The 22,579-nt window shown below is 39.2% G+C and overlaps 1 pseudogene; it reads right to left on the bottom strand.

Moving 5' to 3' along the window:
- Positions 1-909: 909 nt before the first annotated feature.
- LOC120534913 lies at positions 910-22,337 on the bottom strand (annotated as a pseudogene).
- Positions 22,338-22,579: the final 242 nt, after the last annotated feature.

Genomic DNA, 22,579 nt, shown 5'->3' on the forward strand with positions numbered 1-22,579 from the left:
AACATTTTAGAGTGAATATGTCATTGTATAAAATTCAGAAGTAGTGTCAGTTCTAAAATGGGGTCTTTTTTGAAGCAGAGTTAAAGTGTAGAATCTTTTGTATGAAACATCAATAATGAACAGTCACTTTACAGGGTATGCCCATCTAATAACTAGTTGGTCCCTTTTCTGAACCTGAGTTCTTCTGGACATGAAAACTAGTAAAGATGAAAAGGGTAGGATAAGGAAACTCTCCTATGTCAATTTTGTGTTCTGTTGCCTTGCAATCCAAGATACCTCATTGCATCTCAAATTACAGACATTTGTGACTGGTGTTGAGGTTGATTTGGATTGCAATCTGGTAACTGAAAAGGCAACTATATTAAGTTAACTTTACTATCATGTTTTTGAAATTAAACTAGTATTGTCCTAAGTGTTTGGTTTAATCATATTTCATTTGGGTTTAAAACTATTCTAAAATGGTGCATGTGCATGACACTTTGGGATACAATTAGATCAGGGAATGAATTCTGAAATGCCCATTCCATCCACTCTCATTTTGGATATTATATGAACTAGTGTAGCCCTGTCTCTCACTCACTACTCTATTACCTTCAAGTACATGACAAATTACAAGAAATACATTTTATTATATAGGTCCTTTGACTAGTCCCTGCCATTTAACCTGTTATTGGTTCAATGAATCTACTAATCTGTCCTTAGTCTGGTACAAGTACCATCAAATAATCCACAGAAACAAAACATAGGTATAGAAAGCAACATCTAAATGATCATAATAAAAAATAATGAATTTATCCTGAAAATGTACATGTTTCAATAATTTATCACCTAAATAATGATCATCTTACACATTCTGACTTATATTGGAAATTATTTGAAATCCCCTAATTGTAACTTTACAAAGCACCATTAGCTATTCATCCACTCTTCAAAGTTGTCATAGACTTTCCTCTGGGGCAGGGTTTTATACTTTTTACAGATTTGACAAAACAACTCCGTCCAGTCATTCCACAACTTGACTGTGAATTGTTTTTTCCACTCAAAGTATTGCTTATAAAGAGTCTCATTGTTTGCCACTGTCTTGAGGTATTCTGCCAGTTCTTGGGTGCTTGGGAAGTCATCCACATGAATGAATGACCCTGCGGGTATAAACTTTTCATAGTTGCTTCGTGGTGGCCCCAAGACTACAGGCACTGAGCCTGACATAAAGGAATTTCTCCATAGCTTTTCAGGTATATATAGTCCCGATGTATGGAATTAACTCAAATGCTAGATAGAAGGGATACTGGGAAATAGTTTGTAGGAGGCTATCCTGGTTCAACGGTTTTCCATTAGCCCTGCCATATATGTCAATTGTAATGTATTTTTGTAAATCGTGGGAAATGGCAGTCCTTTTGTGGTGTTCCATATAATTGCTGACCACCCACGTAGCCAAGCAAGAGATCTTTTTGGGAATGGTATAAGGATGGCCAACATTTGGTATAAGCTGTCCATAGGGTACAAAAATATCTGAATCTTGCCTATAGCTCATTGTCCAATTAAAGATTCCATTTAGCTGGTTGATCTTTCTGTTGTGGCTTGGAGACTCCATAGAAAACCAAAACCATTTCTGTAGGTGGGGTCGCCACTTCTTCATAGGTAATGTTTCTATAGAAGGACCAATGTCATTATGATGGAAGACCACAACATCAGACTAGTTAAAGGCAGACTGGTTATCTGTCAGGTAGCAATCATGGAAGCCATAGCGGCTGGCACATACATTCACAGGTACATCTTCCCTTTGTCCAAATGGCCATTTCCAGATAAGAATGTTAATGGATTGTGGAGTAGAGATGTTACCACTCTTGTTCCCAGGTAGATCTTCCCTTTCTCCAAATGACAATTTCCAGATAAGATTGTGTGCAGTAAAGATGGTGCCATCCTGGCTAGTAATCAGGAAATGCAACAGAAAAAAAAATATGAACAGAGCGCCAAAAAACACCAAGCACTTGCTTTGACTTATCGGCTGCAGGAATCTTTTGGGAATGAAGCAGATAAAGGCACTGAAGCATTCATTTTTCATGAAGGTGAGGGAACAATAATTGGATATTTCCTGCAGGAAGCCTAATGACAAGCAGTTTGCAGATCAAAGGGAGCTGTGCAGCCACTTCATGAAGCTTTTAAGATGCGGCCTAGTTTTGGGTGAGAAGAGAAAACACAAACAGATAAATTAATTTTGAATCTTATTTGTAGCTGTCTCTCTTTAGTCAAATCAATGCTAAATGCAGAATTACAAATAAACATGTCTATATGCTATATAATAAAGTTTAAATTAATTGATCTATATGCATAATAAGGCTATTTGGGGCAGAACATACTATAATACAGATGCACATGCATTCTATTTCCTCCCTTCTTCAATTTTCAGATAACCCATCTAATTTTATGTATGCATTTTCACATTAGCTGGTGTCATTGTTTCCTGCCATATCTTCTGATTTTTCATTTATTTGCATTATTTACCTTACCATTTCACAGGTGAAAAGATTGCATACAAATGTGAGGAATGCAATAGCTTTGCATATTTGTGCTGTATTTATTATATTTCCTTATAAAATATATTTCGGTGATAAGGTTACCTAATCATTCTTGTCTGTACTCATTACTAAAATTTAAAGTCACGGGAGCCAAAGACTTTACCATCAGCATTGTGTACAAGACAAGCACCAAATAATTTCACCATGGAATCAAAAATGAACTTATCATGCACATTTTTTGATTTAATAAGGCTTTACAGTGAAAACTCCAAACTGAGTCAAGCCTGGATTTTGATCCTGGACTTTGGAGCAGTGAGGCTGTGGTGCCAACTGTAAGCTAATGGTTCTTAACCAAGGGGCTGCAACTCACTAAGGAACCACAACAAATGTCCAATCAGACCAGAAGACTAAAAATAATTATAAAATAGCTGTAAAATTACTAAAAATCAAGCTACATCAATGGTGTCAAACTTATCGTTTTAAAAAGACTGTTTTATCAATATATGTTATCTGTAGAATGCAAAGATGATTTGTTTTCTCAAAGACCTCCTTTTAAGTGTGTTTCATATATGGGTTGTATCTTTGTACACTTTAGCTGGATTACATTTACAACTAGCATTAAAATTAATGGACTCAAATTAATGAGCTGCCAGTAATCCTTCTTCACAGAAGGATCCAACCTAGCAGGCTTTATGCCATGCAAGTCTAGCAGGACACAAATTCCTCAAGTCTTTAAATGATTTTGATGGGGTCCCTAAGTTCAAACTTCTACAGGTATATCAGATGGCATTGCTGCTCAATGAGACCACTCTTCTTCTGAAGTTCATTATGGCAAAGGCAGTGTGGTGGCACTTCTTACAGTAATTACAAACTTGAGTTCCAGTTTCAGTGCCAAACTTCATGCTCTCAGCCCATTTATGGTGTTTCCTGCCATTTGCCAGTGAACACCCTATGTCCCTGGGAGGTGACACCTGGCACATCATCTTTTGATTAATGGCATACATAAAACCTCTTTCATTAATTTTTCAGGTGCAGCTTTCAGAATGCATACTAACGTTATGTATGAAGTATGTTCTACTAAACCAAGAGGTACTATAAATTGAAGCCCATTAGGCCTGTTATGAAAAATTAAATTGTCTATATGTTTTTGATTTAGTCACATTCTTACTTCTGAATTCAGTCATTATTTGTTTTCACAGATTAACCTATTATACATCCATCCATTATCCAACCCGCTATATCCTAACTACAGGGTCACGGGGTCTGCTGGAGCCAATCCCAGGGCGCAAGGCAGGAAACAAACCCCGGCAGGGTGCCAGCCCACCACAGGGCGTGCACACAAACACCAAGCACACTAGGGACAATTTAGAATCGCCAATACACCTAATCTACATTTCTTTGGACTGTGGGAGGAAACCCACACATACACAGGGAGAACATGCAAACTCCACGCAGGGAGGACCCAGGAAGCGAACCCGGGTCTCCGAACTGCGAGGCAGCGGCGCTACCCACTGCACCACCAAGCCGTCTTAACCTATTATCAAACTTATTAAATCCAGTTTATGTTCACAGGAGCCCAAGCCCATCCTGGCAGCACCAGGCACAAGGCAGGAGCCAGTGTGGGAAGAGTCAGCTTTAGAGTTCTCAGTCAAATAATTTAGTTGTTTTTAGAATTATTGAGGAAAGCACACACAGGATATCAAAATCAAATCAAACATGGGGAAACATGCTCACTCTACACAGGCAGTAACCTTGCAGGAATTTAAACCTAGGAGTATGAGGCAGAATAGCTAGTCATTTACACAAAACTTTTAAATCATAATACAAATTAAGGTCATATCAATAAAATACCTTACATTTCATAATCAGTTCTCAACAAAACATTCCAGGAATATACATCATCCATCCATCCATCATCCAACCCGCTATATCCAAAAAGAGGGTCACTGGGGTGTGCTGGAGCCAATCCCAGCCAACACAGGGCGTACGGCAGGAACAAAGCCCGGGCAGGGGCCAGCCCACCACAGGGACAATTAAGGATCACCAATGCACCTAACTTCCATGTCTTTGGACTCTGGGAGGAAACCAGAGCACACCCATGCAGACATGGGGAGAACATGCAAACTCAATACAGGGAGGACCCAGTAAGCGAACCCAGGTCTCTTTACTGCAAGGCAGCAGCTCTACCATTGTGCCACCATGACACCCCTACATCATACACACAAAAAAATGCAAACAATACAGTTGATTATAATAAAAATGTTTCAAAATAACCTGGGGCAACCTGCTGTTCAAGTTCTTCCACTGATAATCTGATCTGTAATCATTTTAGTGATAAAAATTAAACTTCCTCTTACAAATATCTGTAAGTATCCTCTTTAAAAAAGAATGCATTTAAAATAGCATTATAAAAAACTCAGCTGAGTTTGGGACACCTTTGCAAGTTGTTTGCTTAAATTTGCAATTTTTGCAGAAGCCAGAGACTATCAAATTCTACCTCAAACGTTTTGTCAAGCATTAATCACCATCTTTCCTAAACAAAACAAGGACTTATTACAATGTGCATTATACAGACCAATTTCACTTCTGAATAATGATGTTAAGATATTCTCAAAAATCATGGCTAGAAGGATGGAGAAAGTGCTGCCTTCGGTAATATCACAAGATCAAACTGGATTTATTAAAGGTCGACACTTAGCTTCCAATCTTCGACGCTTGTTTAATGTAATATATTCACCAGCAAAGTCAAACACCCCAGAGATAATATTATTGTTGGATGCAGAAAAAGCATTTGACATGATTGAATGGAACTACCTTTTCACTACATTAGAGAAATTTGGGTTTGGGCCGAATATTTGTTCATGGATCAAACTACTGTATACCAATTCAGAAGCTTCAGTTTGTATTAACAACATCTGTTCAGACTACTTTAAAATTGAACGTGGTACCAGACAAGGATGCCCCTTTGTCACCACTGCTCTTTGTAATCGCCATTGAGCCACTGGCAGTTCACTGTCGAAATGCTTATGAGATAAAGGGGATTATAAGAGAAAGACTGGAACAGAAAATTTCTCTACATGCAGATGATATGGTACTGTATATATCAGATCCACAAAAAACTGTGCCTGCAGTCTTAAAAGCACTCACAGAATGTCAAAAGATCTCTGGTCTCAGAATTAATCTGAATAAAATTGTGCTCTTTCCAGTGAATTCTCAAGCATACAATATTAGATCTGCGGTGGGTTGGCACCCTGCCCAGGATTGGTTCCTGCCTTGTGCCCTGTGTTGGCTGGGATTGGCTCCAGCAGACCCCCGTGACCCTGTATTCGGATTCAGAGGGTTGGAAAATGGATGGATGGATGGACAATATTAGATTGGACACCTTCCCTTTTATCATTGCAGATCAGTTTAAATACCTAGGAGTAAATATTACAAACAAACATAAAGCTCTTTATCAACCAAATTTTATTTCAAAACATTCCAGTATACATCAATAAATAATTTTTTAAGCAATTAGATTCAACCATAACCTCATTTATTTGTAACTCAAAACATCCACGTATAAAAAGAGCAACCCAACAAAGACCAAAGGAAGAAAGTGGCATGGCTAAACCTAACTTTTAGTTTTGTTACTGGGCAGGAAACATGCAATTTATAAAAACCTGGGCACAAATAGATGAACATACATAGGCTTGGTCCACAATAGAAGTAAAATCCTGCAGTACTTCTTTATATTCCCTGCTTTGTGCCCCAATAAATGCAAGTTATCACCAATATACTAATAACCCAATTGTGCTTCACTCACTCAGAATATGGAACCAATGTAGAAATCAGTTTAGGATTGAGAATATTTTATCTGAGGCACCTCTGCATGAGAACCACCTTTTTCAACCCTCGCAAACATATGCAGTTTTTAATATCTGGAAAAGTTTTCGAATTAAATCACTTAGAGACCTTTTTATAGACAACATCTTTGCATCCTATGAACAATTACATTCCAAATGTAACTTTCCAGCAACATATTTCTTTAACTATTTTCAAATTAGAAACTTTGTTAAACAGAACCTACCTGATTTTCCTCATCTCGCACCTTCCTCCATGCTGAAAAACATATTGCTCAGTTTCGAGGTAGCAATGCAGAGAATTCACTCGAGCTCCATATGTGCAAAGCATACAATTATTCAACTCAAAATTATATATCGAGCACATCTGTCTCGCTTAAAACTGTCCAAAATGTTTCCAGGGCAAGATCCAACCTGCGAATGCTGCAATCAAGTTCTGGCCTCACTGGGTCACATGTTTTGGGCCTGCACTAAATTAACATCATTCTGGACAAAAATTTTTGAGTGCCTTTCAGACTGCCTTGGTGTCACAATCCCTCCTAACCCATCAACAGCTGTGTTTGGTGTTCTTCCAGATGGGCTTAAAGCGGAGAAGGACAAACAAACTGTGATTGCCTTCACTACACTATTGGCACGCAGACTTATTTTGCTAAACTGGAAGAATCCTAACTCTCCTCTTTTAAGTCAGTGGGTAACTGATGTTTTATACTGTTTGAAATTGGAAAAAATCAAATTCTCATTTAGAGGATCTGTGCAGAACTTTTTCAAAACCTAATCTATAATATTTTAGAATAAGCACTTAAAGCACTGAGGAAGTAATTCTCTTCACATTTCTTTTACTTCTCCATTTATCTTTACCCGCCTATTAAACTCATCAATTTATACATATTTACTGTACAAGCTTTAAGTTTTACTCAGTTGGCCATGCTTTCTTTCTCAGTTGTGGGGGTTGATTTGTTTTCAATCCTATTTTTTGTAAAAATGGACCTATTTGTATGGCTACAACAACGACTACAATAAAATCAATAAAATTGAAATAAATAAATAAATTTGCAATTTTATTTTATTTGCTTCAATTTGCAATTTACTTTAATTGCTGCAGAACATCTTAAGGTTGAAACCTGTTAGTTGTTTACTTTTTTCAGTTTTTACTAACCTAAACTTTAAATTTAAACCTCTGGCAGTTAACTGCTTACCTTTTCACTATTTGAAGTCATTCATTGCATTTCAACTGATTAAATTTAAAGAAAAACTGAGATGTTCTAAAACTTTTGACTGATAGTGTATGTGGCTGCAGTGTGAGTGAGGTCTGCTTTTAGTTACCATCCAGGATTGGTTCCTGCTTTGTGCTCAGTGTCACTGGGATAGGCTCCAGCTCCCCATGACACTGAACTTAATATTTGGCTTAGACAATGGATAGACAGGTGACCATTCTGTTTCTCAAGCTCCACTGCTAAGCTAGAAGCTAGATTGTTCTTATACTGTATTACATTGAAAAAATAAAATTTTATAGTTTTGAGATTTTGAATTTGTAGAATGAGGGTAGAAACACGTTGTTTTAGATTTTAAAATGCATTAACAGTAGGAATCTTAATTTTGTTAAGATTAAGTTTTAACATGAATACTATCAGCCACACATATCTATCAAGGATGAAGCTGAAAAGCGCAGATGCACTGAATGAAAGTAAACAAAACAAACTGGCTGATGTTTGTTTTTCCAAATATTGAACTCAATAAACAACTGAATATTTTAATGAAACGAGAAATCAAAATCAAAACAAGAGCATGCAATCCACTCGTAATGTTCACTTTAATCGTGTTTCTTCCTTCCCATTTCGGTATGCCACGTATTGAACTTGGAATTTATCTCCTTAAAATAGCCCAGAAGCAGATCAATTAAAATAGAGAGCAGTGTCATGCCATTTGTATTAGTATGCAATAGTCAAATGCAAAAATACTAGATACCAGCTTACACGTTACATTTCAAGGTGGGAGATCTCTACACAGGTTGTAGCTTTATAATACATTTCCAGTCACCTTGTTTTGCAACTAGAAATGTTACTGTGCTCTGGACAGGAGATAATAATGACCCTATAAATCTTAAGCATAAACATACTGATTATTGTGCAACGTCACTGCAGTTTCAGTTTTCATACTATAATGGGACTCACAAGTTGACTCTGCCAGGGAGAAGTCAAGCATAGTAATACCTTGCATTATAATCATGCAAATAAGCAGCTTCATAGCTAGTGGCAGGTGTATCTATAAAAATGGAAAGGCTGCAAAGATGCAAACAGAATTCTGTCTAGTGCAGCACCAGCCAAAAGTCCATTTAAGGATAGCAAGCCACCTAAAACAGTTATGTAAAGAGTGAAAGGGTCCATTCTGACTCTCAGCACTGGCACTACCTTGGTGTCAGGAAAGGAACAAAGATATGATCTATTGTCCGATTTAGCAAGGTGCCACAAAGACCTGCAATTAACCTGTTTGGCACTTTTGAGGAGTTGCTGAAGTGTCTCAAGGCTGAGATGTAGGATCTGGGGTCAGAATTTGCTCCACTTTTTGTGTGGATGCATCTTTCCATTGTGAGAGACAGCCGGCAGCTGAGCCCAGCTGGAACGCCCCTGAAATGGAAGGATGGGAGAAGGCTGCTACTTGTGGACACTGAATTCCCCCAAAACGCTAGATATTAGTTCCCCTGGAGTGCAGTGGTGCCCCGGATTCCCACAGAGCATCCTGGGACTTGGAATTCAGTTTATCAGCCCTGTTGGGTGCTGTGTGTGCCACCAGGGAGTGCTGTGAAAGGACCTGGGGAGTCATGCTTTCCTTATAGCCCAGAAGTACTTCCGGGCTGATTAAAGAATTTGAGTTCTTCATCTGACCCAGAAGTGCTGGCAAGTCATATGGACAGAAAAACTTCCAGGCTGGGCACTATTTAAAGGACTGCTGAAGATCTAGCAAGTGAGCCAGAGTTAGGTAGAGGTGGATGAAGCTTGCTGGGAGGTGTGGAGGAGAAAAAGAGAGAAGAATATTGGTCTTATTGGGTTTATTTGATTGTCTATGATGGTTTTGCTGCTGGGAGAGCACTGACAAAAGAATAAAAGCAACTTCTTAGTGCTTTTACCTAGTGTCCTGCGTGTCTGTCTGTTGGTTTTAAGAGACAACAGCGCCCACACCATGCAAAACTCAGGATTTATTAAAAGAAAATTTGGAATGAGAATGTGCATATATTTATGACAACTATCACTAATATGTATACAATATTTCAGAGAACTGGTAGATGAAGACACCTTTGATCAAGTAGGAAAATTAAGCCAAACCAGCTAAATGATGACTCACTTGCATAGTAATTCATATTAGTGATCTGCTATTATGTGCATTAAAGTGATGAATATGATGTAGAGACTATATTTTAGTTGCCTTTTAATTACGTTAATGCTGTGTATTGGAACTGAAGAGCTTTTCTGGTTTTTCAAGAGTTTATACAGGCTACCTGTTGTCACTTTTTAGGGAACTGGCCAACAGATCAGGAATATTTCAGCCAAACTTCAGCTGCATCACACTGTGCTTGAAGGCATTAACCAATCAATGAGACACTGCATTCAATTTTCATATGGATTGGCTGTACATACACAAAACATAACAAGTTCTTGCCAACATAAAAGGCAACTTGCAGTAGTCTCAATTTTCTAACATAATCAACTTCAACTAATTGGAGAAATTTACTGCACTTGTATTGGAATAACTAGAGGTGTGGGAATCTTAATTCACAAAACAATTTAATTTGTAGTATCAGATGTAGTATCAGTTCCTGAATGGCTACAACATGTGATGGTTAGGTTTAATTTATTTAATTGTAAAGTGATTTTGAGAAATATTTATCCACCCAATGTGGATGATGGAGACTTCATCCAAAATGTGTTTGCATCCATTCTTATCTTGAACACTCACAAAATTATAATGGCTGGAGGCACTAATTGTGTTTTAAATCCAGACCTGGACAGGTCTTCAGCTACAGGGGTGACAACATCTAACATTGCCAAAATAATCACACAGTTTTTAATTCATCATAACTTATCAGACTCATTGAGATTACTAAATTCATACTTAAGAGTATATTCCTTCTTCTCACCAGTACATCATTGTTACTCAAGAATTGATTATTTCTTTATTGATAACAATCTCTTGTCCACGATCAAATCTGGCAAATACTATGCTATTGTTAACTCTGACCATGCCCCTCTGATCATGGAGCTCACATCACTATGCCCCACAACTCATTTCACAGCTGGTGTCTTAACCCCCTGTTAATAGCAGATGAGAACTTTACAGAATTTATATCCAAGAAAATTCACTTTTTTAGAGACAAATGCATCATATGAGGTTTCTGCATGAATACTCTGGGAAACTCTGAAGGCATTTTTAAAAAGACAGATTATCTCATATCTTTCCCACAAAAATAAATTAGAAACCAAGAACATCATTACTATGAACACAAAGAGAATGCTAACAAGATCTTAGCACAACTAATCCATAAGCAAGAAGTTTGCAATGTAATATCAGTAATCACAAACACAGACAGAGATAGAATAATTGGCCATTAAAATATAATTCACACATTTACAGACTACTGTATATCCTTATATTCTACTTAATTTAAATAACACAAGATACATCCTAAAGCTTTTTTTTTATATATTATGGATACCACAGCTAGATACAGTGCAGAGGAACTGGATAAAGCTCTGACACTATCAGAATTACAAGAGACTATAAACTCACTTCATAGTGGGAAAGCACCAGGTCCTGATTGCTAGCCTGCTTAACTTTATAAAAAATTCTGTTAAATTAGCTCCTCTCTTTATTAGCAACAGCTATATAAACCAGATACTAAAAAATCTACCTCAAACTTTTTGCCAAGCATTAATTATCATTTTTCCTAATGAAAATAAGAACTTATTACAATGTGCATCATACATACCAATCTCACTTCTGAATAATGATGTTAATCATTTTTCAGTCAATCAATCATAACCTCATTTATTTGGAATTCGAAAAACCCATGCATTCAAAAGGCGACCCTAATTTTCAATTTCATTACTGGTCAGAAAACATACAAGCTAAAAAAACCTGGACACTGACACAAATATATGAACACACACTAGCTTGGTCTGCAATAGAAATTAAATCCTGTAGTACTTATTTATATTCCTTGCTTTGTACTCTAGTAAATACAATTGTCAATATACTAACAACCCAATTGTCCTTAATTCACTCAGAATATGGAACCAATGTAGGAAGCACTTTAATTTAGAGAATATTTTATCTGTGGCACCTATACATGATAACCACCTTTTCAACCTTACACAGTTTTTAATGTTTGGGAAAAAAAAATCCATTCAAATAAATCATTTAGAGATTTGTAAATAAATAATGTCTTTACATTCTATGATCCATACACTCCAAATTTAGAGCCATCAACAAAATTTTTCCACTATCTCCAAATTAGAAACTTTGCTAAGCGAAATATGCACAATTTTCTTCACCTCACACCTATTTCTATTCCAGAAGAGATACTGATCAGTCTTGGGTAGTCTGACAGCATTTCTATAGTATACAGTATAAAAACATTTTAAAGTCCCTTCCTTTTAAACATCCCAGATTATAGTGGGCAAAGGATGTCTTACTCAATATTTCAGAAACGGATTGGAAGGCAGCCACACATAGAATTCACTCTAGCTTTATAAGTGCAAAGCATTCAATTATTCAACTTAAAATCTTTTATCGATCACATCTATCTCGCTTATAATTGTCCAAAATGTTTTCAGGGCAAGACCTAACCTAAAAATGTTGCAGTCGAGCTCCAGCTTCACTAGGCCACATGTTTTGGGCATGTACCAAATGAACATTTTTCTGAACAAAATTTTTTAAATTACTATAAGAAAGCCTTGTAGTCACAATCACTCCTAACCCATTAACAGCTGTGTTTGGTGTACTCCCAGATGAACTTAAAGTGGAGAAGGACAAACAAACTATAATTGCCTTTACTTCACTACTAGCACATAGACATGTGTTGCTCAACTGGAAGAATCCTAACCCAGTGGGTAACTGATGTTATATACCTATTTGAAATTGGAAAAGATCAATTCTCACTTACAGAATCTGTTCAAAGCTTTTTAAAACCTGGCAGGACCTAATCGATAATATTTTAGAATAAGCTTTTACTGTGTATTGGGGGAAAAGACTCCTTTCTCTCTTTACTACTATCAATAGGTTTACTCAGGCTGTTAAAAAGAACATGACAAACACTGTGGCTCAGTAGCCTTGATAAACCCATGATTATTTATTTTTATGCAAAGTAGGCTTGGCAATCATAATGCTGCTGTATACATGTGTGGCTTATTGGCAAAGTAAATGGCTGAACCCACAGTTTATCAATTGTGCTGTACTATTCATTGTAACAGCAATCCTACAATTGCTGTACCAGGTGATAATGGCCTTTCACTCAAAAACTGGTACCTTACACATTTCCACAACCTGCAGAACAGAATAGAGAGGTTTGATAATGCCGCCCATCCTCATGCATGCTCATTTGATTAGTGTAGCATACACTCTTGAAATAAGGGTGTTTATTTATACACTTGGCAGCAGAACACCCTAGGCCTCAGTTCGATGATCGACTTTGTAGTTGTGTCGTTGGACCTGCGACCACATGTCTTGGAAACTCAGGTAAAGAGCGGGGCGGAGCTGTCAACTGATCCCCACCTGGTGGTGAGTTGGCTTCAATGGTGGGGGAGGATGCCGGTCAGGCCTGGTAGGCTGGTAGGCCCAAACGTGCTATGAGGGTCTGCTGGGAAAGTCTGGCAAAGTCCCCTGTCAGAAGTAACTTCAACTCTCACCTCCGGCAGAACTTCGACCACATCCCGAGGGATGTAGGGACATTGAATCTGAATGGGCCATGTTTCATGCCTTTATTGTTGAAGTGGCTGACCGAAGCTGTGGCTGTAACTTGGTCGCTGCCTGTTGTAGCGGCAATCCCCGAACCCGTTGGTGGATACGGGCGCTGAGGGATGCCATCAAGCTGAAGAAGGAGTCCTACAGGACCCTTTTGTCCTGTGGGACTCTGGAGGCAGCTGATAGGTACCGGCAGGCCAAGCGGAATGCGGATTTGGTAGCTGCAGAGGCAAAAACTCAGGTATGGGAGGAGTTTGGGAAGGCCATGGAGAACGACTTTCGGATGGCTTCAAGAAGATTCTGGTCCACCATCCAGCGTCTCAGGAGGGGAAAGCAGGTCAGTGTCAGCACTGTATATGGTGCGATGTTGACTTCGACTCGGGATGTTTTGGGTCGGTGGGGGGAGTACTTCAAAGACCTCCTCAATCCCACTAACATGCCTTCAAATGAGAAAGCAGAGCCTGGGGACTCGGAGGTGGGCTCCCCCATATCTGTGACTGCGGTCACTGAGGTGGTCAATAAACTCCTTGTTGGCAGGGCCCTGGGGGTGGATGAGATACGTCCGGAGTTCCTCAAGGCTCTGGATGTTGTAGAACTGTCTTGGCCATCGCATGGATATCAAGGACAGTGCCTCTGGATTGGCAGACTGGGGTGGTGGTCCCCCTCTTTAAGAAGGGAGACCAGAGGGTGTGTTCCAACTACAGAAGGATCACACTTCTCAGCCTCCCTGGGAGTCTATTCAGGGGTCCTGGAGAGGAGGGTCGGTCAGGTAGTCGAACCTCGGATTCAGGAGGAACAGTTTGTTTATCGTCATGGTCGCGGAACAGTGGACCAGCTCTACACTGTTAGCAGGGTCCTGGAGGGTGTATGGGAGTTTGCCCAACCAGTCTACATGTGTTTTGTGGACTTGGAAAAGGCGTTCGACTGTGTTCCTCGAAGAATCCTGTGGGGCATACTCCGAGAGTATGGGGTACCGGACCCCCTGATAAAGGCTGTTCGATCCCTGTACGATTGTTGTCAGAGCTTGGTCCACATTGCCGGCAGTAAGTCAAACCTGTTTCCAGTGAGAGTTGGACTCCACCAGGGAGTTCCTTGTCACCGATTCTGTTCTTAAATTTTATGGACAGAATTTCTAGGCGCAGCCAGGGTGTCGAGGGGGTCCAGTTTGGTGGACTCAGGATTGGGTCACTGCTTTTTGCAGATGATGCTGTCCTGTTTGCTTCATCAGGCCATGATCTTCAGCTCTCTCTGGATCGGTTTACAGCTGAGTGTGAAGCGGCTGGGATGGGAATGCTCCTCAGCTGGAAAAGGGTGGAGTGCCCTGTCAGGGTTGGGAGTGAGATCCTGCCCCAAGTGGAGGACTTCAAATATCTCGGGGTCTTGTTCACGAGTGAGGGAAGAATGGCGCATGAGATTGACAGGCGGATTGGTGCGGCATCCGCAATGATGCGGGCTCTGCATTGGTCTGCCATGGTGAAAAAGAAGCTGAGCCATAAGGCAAAGCTCTCAATTTACCAGTTGATCTATGTTCCTACTCTCATCTATGGTCATGAGCTATGGGTAGTGACCGAAAGAATGAGATTGCGAATACAAGCGGCTGAAATTAGTTTCATCTGCAGGGTGTCTGGGCTTTCCCTTAAAGATAGGATGAGAACTTCAGTCATCCGGGAGGGCCTCACAGTAGTGCCGCTGCTTCTCTGCATTGAGAGGAGTCACATGAGGTGGCTCAGGAATCTGATCAGGATGCCTCCTGGACGCCTCCCTGGTGAGGTGTTCCGTGCACGTCTAACCGGGAGGAAGCCCCGGGGAAGACCCTGGACACGCTGGAGGGACTATGTCTCTTGGCTGGCCTGGGAACGCCTTGGGATTCCCCCAGAAGAGCTAGAAAAAGTGGTCAGGGAGAGGGAAGTCTGGGTATCTTTGCTTAAGCTGCTGCCCCCATGACCCGATCTTGAATAAGCAGAAGAGGATGGATGGATGGACACTCTTGAAATACAGGTGACAGTGTCTTGATGCATCAGGAGTGAGGATGCTCAAAAGCCAATGAAGTTCTTCAGCATTGTGATTGAATATATATGAGATTCATTAGTATAGTCCATATGTGGTTGCTTTATGGTGACAACCAACTGGAGTTCTAGGCACATTCATGTATGTATGTTTAGAAAATGATTGTGATTTATTAAGGTAAACTGAGGAGAAATGTGTGTATGCCAGGTTTTTATAAATTGTATTTGTTTGTGATGTACACATTTTTTCACACTTAAATCCATGGAAAGTTGTGTAAATGAGACACCTCGGGCCTCATGTATAAACGGTGCGTATGCACAAAAATGTTGCGTAAGAACGTTCCCACGTTCAAATCGCGATGTATAAAACCTAAACTTGCCGTAAAGCCACGCACATTTCCATGGTAGCTCACACCCTGTTGTACGCAAGTTCTGCGCTCGGTTTTGCAAACTGGCAGCACCCATCGTCAAAGCAGTGCTACTGTTCCTGTGTGGTTTTCCTTCTTTTTTATATGCACATCCCTGATGTGGCTTTATAAAGACACTGAAATTAAGTGCATATTGTTTATTAGTTTAATGCATCTGATTGTAATTAACCTGTAACAATATAATGGTCCACAGAATGGTCAAACTATTCCAAATACCATAGCTGCCTTAGCATTGTTACTCTCACTGCACCTCTTTCTTCTTCTTCTTTCAGCTGCTCCCTTTTTCCATAATACTCTCACTGCACCACTTGGAGTATTTATATAATTGTATCTGAGTGTGAATCACAGCTGTACAACAGCTGATCGGAAAGAGAATTATCGGTATTTGGCATTAAGCACACACTGCCTCAGCCTTGCTGTCTATTGAACTGTTGTCATACGGCAAACGCTTCAGAGCCTTTCCTCGCGGTTCAGAAACAGTTTCATCCCAAGAACTCCAAATGCATTCAATCAGTACATCAAGTGCTCCAAGAAGAACTGTTTGTACTTATAAGTACAATTACTTCACTGTAAACTTGCGATACAGTTATAATATTGCACAACCTGAGCCACTTTATAAAGTGTGTATTTACATATGATGACGATATCATTTTTAAGATGAAATGCAGCAAAATATGTTTGTTGTATTATACAGATAAAACTTTAACTTCATTTAAATAATCTATATTGTTAATAATTAAACATGTGAGGATACTGTGCCACAGCATCCGTTCACGGATTGTTCCTGCCTCGCGGTGAATATTTGCTTGGGCTGGCGCAACACTGGATGGATAGATAGATAGATAGATAGATAGATAGATAGATAGATAGATAGATAGATAGATAGATTAAACACGTATACTGAAGATATTTCAATGTTCCTTAAATGTTTTGAAGAATTGGCATTCTAAGCTTACAGATAAGCTTAACGTCTATTACAGAGCTGATTGTGTGTCGATTGGGTATTTGGAGTAATGAAAGTAAGGACAGGAATTGGAGGTTAGTATGTTTGAAAGAGACAGTACTGCTACAATAAAGTATTTTTCTTGCGTGAGACATGAACAATCACTGCGGCACTGTGTACCCATGTTTAATGACATGCTTTAACTCCTATCATCATGAAAATATCACATACACATCTCAGTATTTTAGTTATTCTGAGAGCTGTAATATCACAAATGTAATGGCTTCTGTGTCCTGTGAGGAAGAGAAAGCCCGGAAGCACGTAGAAGATCAAATACAAAACAAAGCATTTAACATGCTACTTTAGTTACGATGGAATTTGAGAAACTAATAAATTAAAAAATTTTAAGATGAAGTTTATGATGTTCTACTTTAATGACAAAATAAACTACGTGATTAAAGTGGAAATTTTGAGATTAAAATTGACATTTCATGCTTTTTTCCCACTGTGTGCCTTTTTTTTTCTCTGTACCCTAATAAGCTTTCATATGACACTCAGATGGTGGGCTACGACTCACCTTTTCACAGTGACTTTGATATCTGACAACTTCATTTTTATTTCGGGCACTGTGCGACTTTGTGAACTTGAGCTTTCGAGTTTCTCCGACACGCTATGTCACTCGATTAACTTCCTTTTGTTGTTTATACCACTGTTTAAACCAACAAATACTATGGTTTCCTTGCCTCTACTTGGTATTCACTGAAATTCTATTTTCCCTCGTGCTTTTGCCATTGCCTCTTCACAGAAAACTGAGCTTAGGGGCTATTTATATTGATTTGCATATTCAAAGAAGCGTAATTATCCATCTGCTAAGGTTAATTATTTTAATGAAATACCCCTTTCAGCTTTCAAGGTGCATTATGATGTACCATCTGTAAAATAATGCCATCTTTTGCACTAAACGAAGGATATTATTAAATGATGGGTACTTTTTGTTATCCAAAACAGGTTAAAACATTTGACTTGATAAACAATGCTAATATATATTTTAATAATATTTAAGTTTAATGAATATACTGCATATAAACTTCTCATAACATATAAATTCCACTCTAAACATATACTGAGCCTGACCAATTACACATGAGCTTTGAGGTGCTTTATATTATTGGATGATAGTTTATTCAGTCATTTGAGGATAGGGCAATGTGAAAAGTACATTAGTCTATTAACACCCTTGTTTACCCTAAAAATGGGGGTATTCCCCCTAATCTGGCTTGCATGCAACCAAACCATTAGTATGCTATGTTAACACATTTTGGTTATCAGTTAGAAAAATTGTTTCATTTTCTCTCAATTTGTACAGTTCTGCTGTCATAATTAGCAACAGTGTCAACAATTATTAGTTGATTATTAAATATGCAGAATTACGTAAAGAAAATGAGAATTGATTATGTAACTACATTCTAGTGGGTACCATACAACAAGGAGGCAGGAGTTCATGTCCCAGGCTCTCCCTATGTGGAGCTTCCATTTTCTCACCACATCTTCAAGGGTTTCCTTTGGGTGCTGCAGTTTCCTTTCACAGTCCAAAGACATGCAAGGTAGGTACAGTAAATTGAATATCCTAAATTAACTCTAAGTGTGTGTCTGTGTGAGTGTATTCACAATGCAATGGACTGGCAACCTGTCCAGTGATTGTTCCTGTGACCCTACTGAGGGCATAGTGGGTTTGAAAATGGATGGATGGGTACTCTGAAGTAACATAGCTTTTCAAAATTTATTTTCTTTAAATATTGTGTCTATTAGACACAGTGCTACTTTGAGGAAACAATGGAATGTCAAGAATACAGTATTTATGCAAATTACTTCAAAGTAAAACCATTATTTTATATATCAATCAATGTTAATTCTTGTTAAGAATTTTTTTCTCAAAGAAAGTCTATTCCTAGATGTAGTATAAGTCACACAATATTATAATTAGATTAATTGCAGATAGTGGTGAAAATGTAAGCTGTACTTTACTCAAGTCGTCTCAGCTTATACTTTATCTGAGTAAAACCAGTGAGCTACTGCACATGCTTAAATGTAATCCTTACTGTACAAGTTAAGACTTCACTTGAACCCTGAAGTTCAGGACTGGAAGCTTGAGATTTGCATAAGTAGGATTTACTACCATCTCATTACATGAGTATGAAAAAACATTTGATGATGGAACATCAGAGGTTTATAACATAGGCTTGGATGAGTTTTAAGCCTGTAAAGTCCAGATCCCTGGTACTGAAGAGAAACAAGGAGGCTGATGGGTTCTCTTTCTCTCTGGGAGGCATCTAGATTCCATCAATTACTTAAAAACCCATTAAGAGTTTTAGAAAGACATTCAAGTGCATTCTGAAGGATACTGCATCCATCAAGGTCACAAACCAGGAGCTGGAGGCATGGCTGACAGCAGCAGTTAAGTTGTGTTGAATTTAAATCCTGGACATACCAGCATGTAATTTTGCCCATAATTTTTTGTCTCTTGCTCATGTATGAGTTTCCACTATCCAGTGATGAGGGTTTTAACAGAAGGATCAATCCTCGCTTCTACAGGTGGGTAGGCCTGCCATAGAGCCTGAGGAGCAGAGCACTGTATGGGAATAAGAACAAGCTGAGACTCCTGATCAGTGCCTTGGGTGAAGAAGTTATGGTTACCCATGTGAGAGAGGTACTACAGTTCAGAAAAGTCCAGTGACCTGTAAGTCTCCCAGGCCAACATTAATATAAGGTCTAGGAGGATATGGAGGGTACAAGCTTAAATAGACTATGCAGAGTAACAGCTACATCATAGTGTGCTGGTGTGGTCAATGGCTGTGGGCTGAGCACGGTTAGGGTATGTCCCAGTACCCTGTTATAATAAGCCCAGGTTAAAGATATGTTCCAACTGATTCAAAAGAAGGTGAGAGCCAAAGGTGAAAAACTGCACATAAATTAGATGTTGGGGATGGTGTAGCATGGTGGTGGTGGCATTATGCCTTGGGGGTTGGTTCTCAGCAGCAGGGACAGGGAGACTGATCAGAATTGAGGGAAGGATGAATGCAACCAAATACGGAGAGGTTCTTAAAGAAAGCCTGCTCCAGAGTTCACGCAACCTCAGACTTTGGCAACGGTTAACTTTCATCACAACAATGACCCGAATAATACAGTCAAGTGAAGACTAGAGTGTGTTTGAGACTAGTCTCTGAATGTCTTTGAATGGCCCCAAAAGAGCTCCAACTGAAACTCCACAGAACATATGAAGATACTTGGATATGGCAGTTTACAGTTGCTTTGAGTTTAATCTAATACAACTTGAGAGGATCTACCAGGAAGAATGGGATAAACTCCCCAAATTCATCCGTGAAAAGCTTGCAGAGAATTGTCCAAAAAGACTTGAAGCTGTTATTGCTTCTACAAAATAATGAATACTCAAAAGGATGAGAGACATTCATTTTTGAATTTTAAATTAATTGGAAACCTTTTGGAAAACTTTTTCACTTTGTCATTGGGTTATTTAGTGTAGAGTGCATGGGCAAACATAGCAAATGTATCATTTAAAATTAAATCTGCAACACAAAGTGTGCAGAAAATAAAAGGGTCTTTCTGAATCCACTGTGTAATAGTATATGTATCACAAGGTGGGTTTTCCAAAAGACTGGAGGCCAAATAAAGCAGACCCAAGGTGTATCACTGGAAGAGCTACTCTATATTAGCCTGTCTTAGGATAGGGACATGTATGTCTTATTGTTTTACTTAAGCAAGCAGGTGCCCCCAGTCATAAATGAACATGAATGTACAATTGATTAAACTCATCTCCTCTCTTTCATGTATTTACATAAGCAATGCCTGTGACAAGAAGCTAATGCAATCTTAACACTTCTTCATTTGAATTTTGAAATGCACTCTGGTCGTACAACATTGCTTATCTCTTATTATTTTTCTTACTATTACTACTAGCCCAGTCAATTACTGTGGTAGTTGTCATGTTCATTTTCTATCGGCCGAGGATTTTTAGTCTGTGGGGTTTGCCTCCAAGGGGGTGTGCCAAGTAGTAGTGACCTGCAATGAACAAACAAGCTAGTTCTTTTGTACATGCCTGAACTAACGTACTGGTACAATGACATTTAGGAACAAATCTTTTTGAGGCATGCTCTGTGCGTGCTACATTTTATATTACACTCCGCTACAATCTGGAGCCACCATCTTAACTAGCGATGGGCTGCTTGATACTGACGTGCCAATATCGTTGTGGACTTTCGAGTCACTGGTGTTCAATTTGCCACTTTGAGACATGTTTTAAATGCGTCTGTCACATGATTTTGAGGCGCGCTAGCTCCATGACGTCATTGACATCACCACAGTCAGCATTTTATTTGGTCAACAGATCAAAAGTCAGGATGTGCTCATGGCTGCAGTAACGTCTGATGGTATATACATTAATCTGGACAAATAAGTACTGCTTAAAGTTGTGACAGTTCTAGTGCACCATGCTGGGAAATCAGTTCAGACCATTGCTGTCCTGGATGATGGGTCAAAGAGGACCATTATCATGACTTTGGCAGTTAGTACATTAAAGTTACTACAAAGCCCAGAAGAAATGACTTTAAGAACAGTCTGTCAGCACATTATCTGGGTTCTGGGAAGTAAAGTAAACTTTGAAGTTTCCTCAGTGGATGAACCCAACAAAAAGTTTGCAATTCAGCAGGCTTTCACTGCCAACAGTCTGTGATTGTCAGAATGCTCATATCCTATTCATGAGCTAAAGAAGCGCTACTTGCATCTCTGAGATTTACCTTTGCTTAAAATGGATCGGTATATCTTCTGTTTCTAATAGGCTCAGATTTTCCCCTTCTGATGGTGCCAATTCAGCCAGCAAATTTTGGCCCACTGTTTGACTGTTTTGGCCACTTTACAGTGTTGATTGGCCAAGGGATGGAAAAACGCTGGGGGATTATATTAAAATGCATGACTACTTGTTGTGTTCATTTAGATTTAATTGAAAATTTAGATACAGATGCATTCCTTATGGCTTTCCATAGTTTGTGTCAAGAAGAGGTCAGCCTGCTGAACTTTTATCAGACAGAGGTACAAATTTCCGAGGATGAGAAGCTGAGTTAAGAGAAGCTGTTGCAGCCATGGTACTCTCATTGCAGGAACAACTCGCTAAACAGCAAGTAAAATTTCAGTTTAACCCACCAAGCAGTCCACATTTTGGGGGGACCTGGGAATGGGAAATTCAGTCAATGAAATGTGCTCTACGAGTTGTTTTTGGAAACAACATTGTAACTCAGACTCTATTAGATACTGTTCTTATAGAAGTTGAGGGTATCCTAAACTCCAGTCCCCTTGGTTATGTATCCTCAGACATAGTGGATCCAGACCCAATAACTCCAAATATGTTGGTCATGGGGTGGTGAAACACTTCACTGCCACAGGTAGTTTACTCTCAAGATGACTTTTTGGGGTGATGGCAATGGCACTACAGTCAGATTTTAGCCGATCACGTCTAGAGTAATTTCAGCAAACATTACTTACCTGGATTTCAGATCTGTTAGAAATGGCAAGCTAACTGTGATGAGTTTAAGACTGGAGTGGTAGTTTTGATTATGGATGCACAGCTCCAAGACCATCATGGCAAAGTGGTAGAATATTTAAAACTTACCCAGGTCCTGATGGTCACATACTCATGGTGAAGAGTCAGGTAAAAGGTCAAGTAAGGCTAGTAAGGCTTCCAGCTCCTGAAGATGGTGAAGACGCTGGCAAACACGAATTGCAAAGACTTCCTTCTTGAACTACAAATTTGTGTTCCAAACTTGTGGACAGCTTTCTCAAAAAGTCCTCTGCTAGGAAAATGGTGACCTCTAACAGTAGA

This window comes from Polypterus senegalus, chromosome 9 (assembly GCF_016835505.1).
Source record: "Polypterus senegalus isolate Bchr_013 chromosome 9, ASM1683550v1, whole genome shotgun sequence".
Classification (NCBI taxonomy): domain Eukaryota; kingdom Metazoa; phylum Chordata; class Cladistia; order Polypteriformes; family Polypteridae; genus Polypterus; species Polypterus senegalus.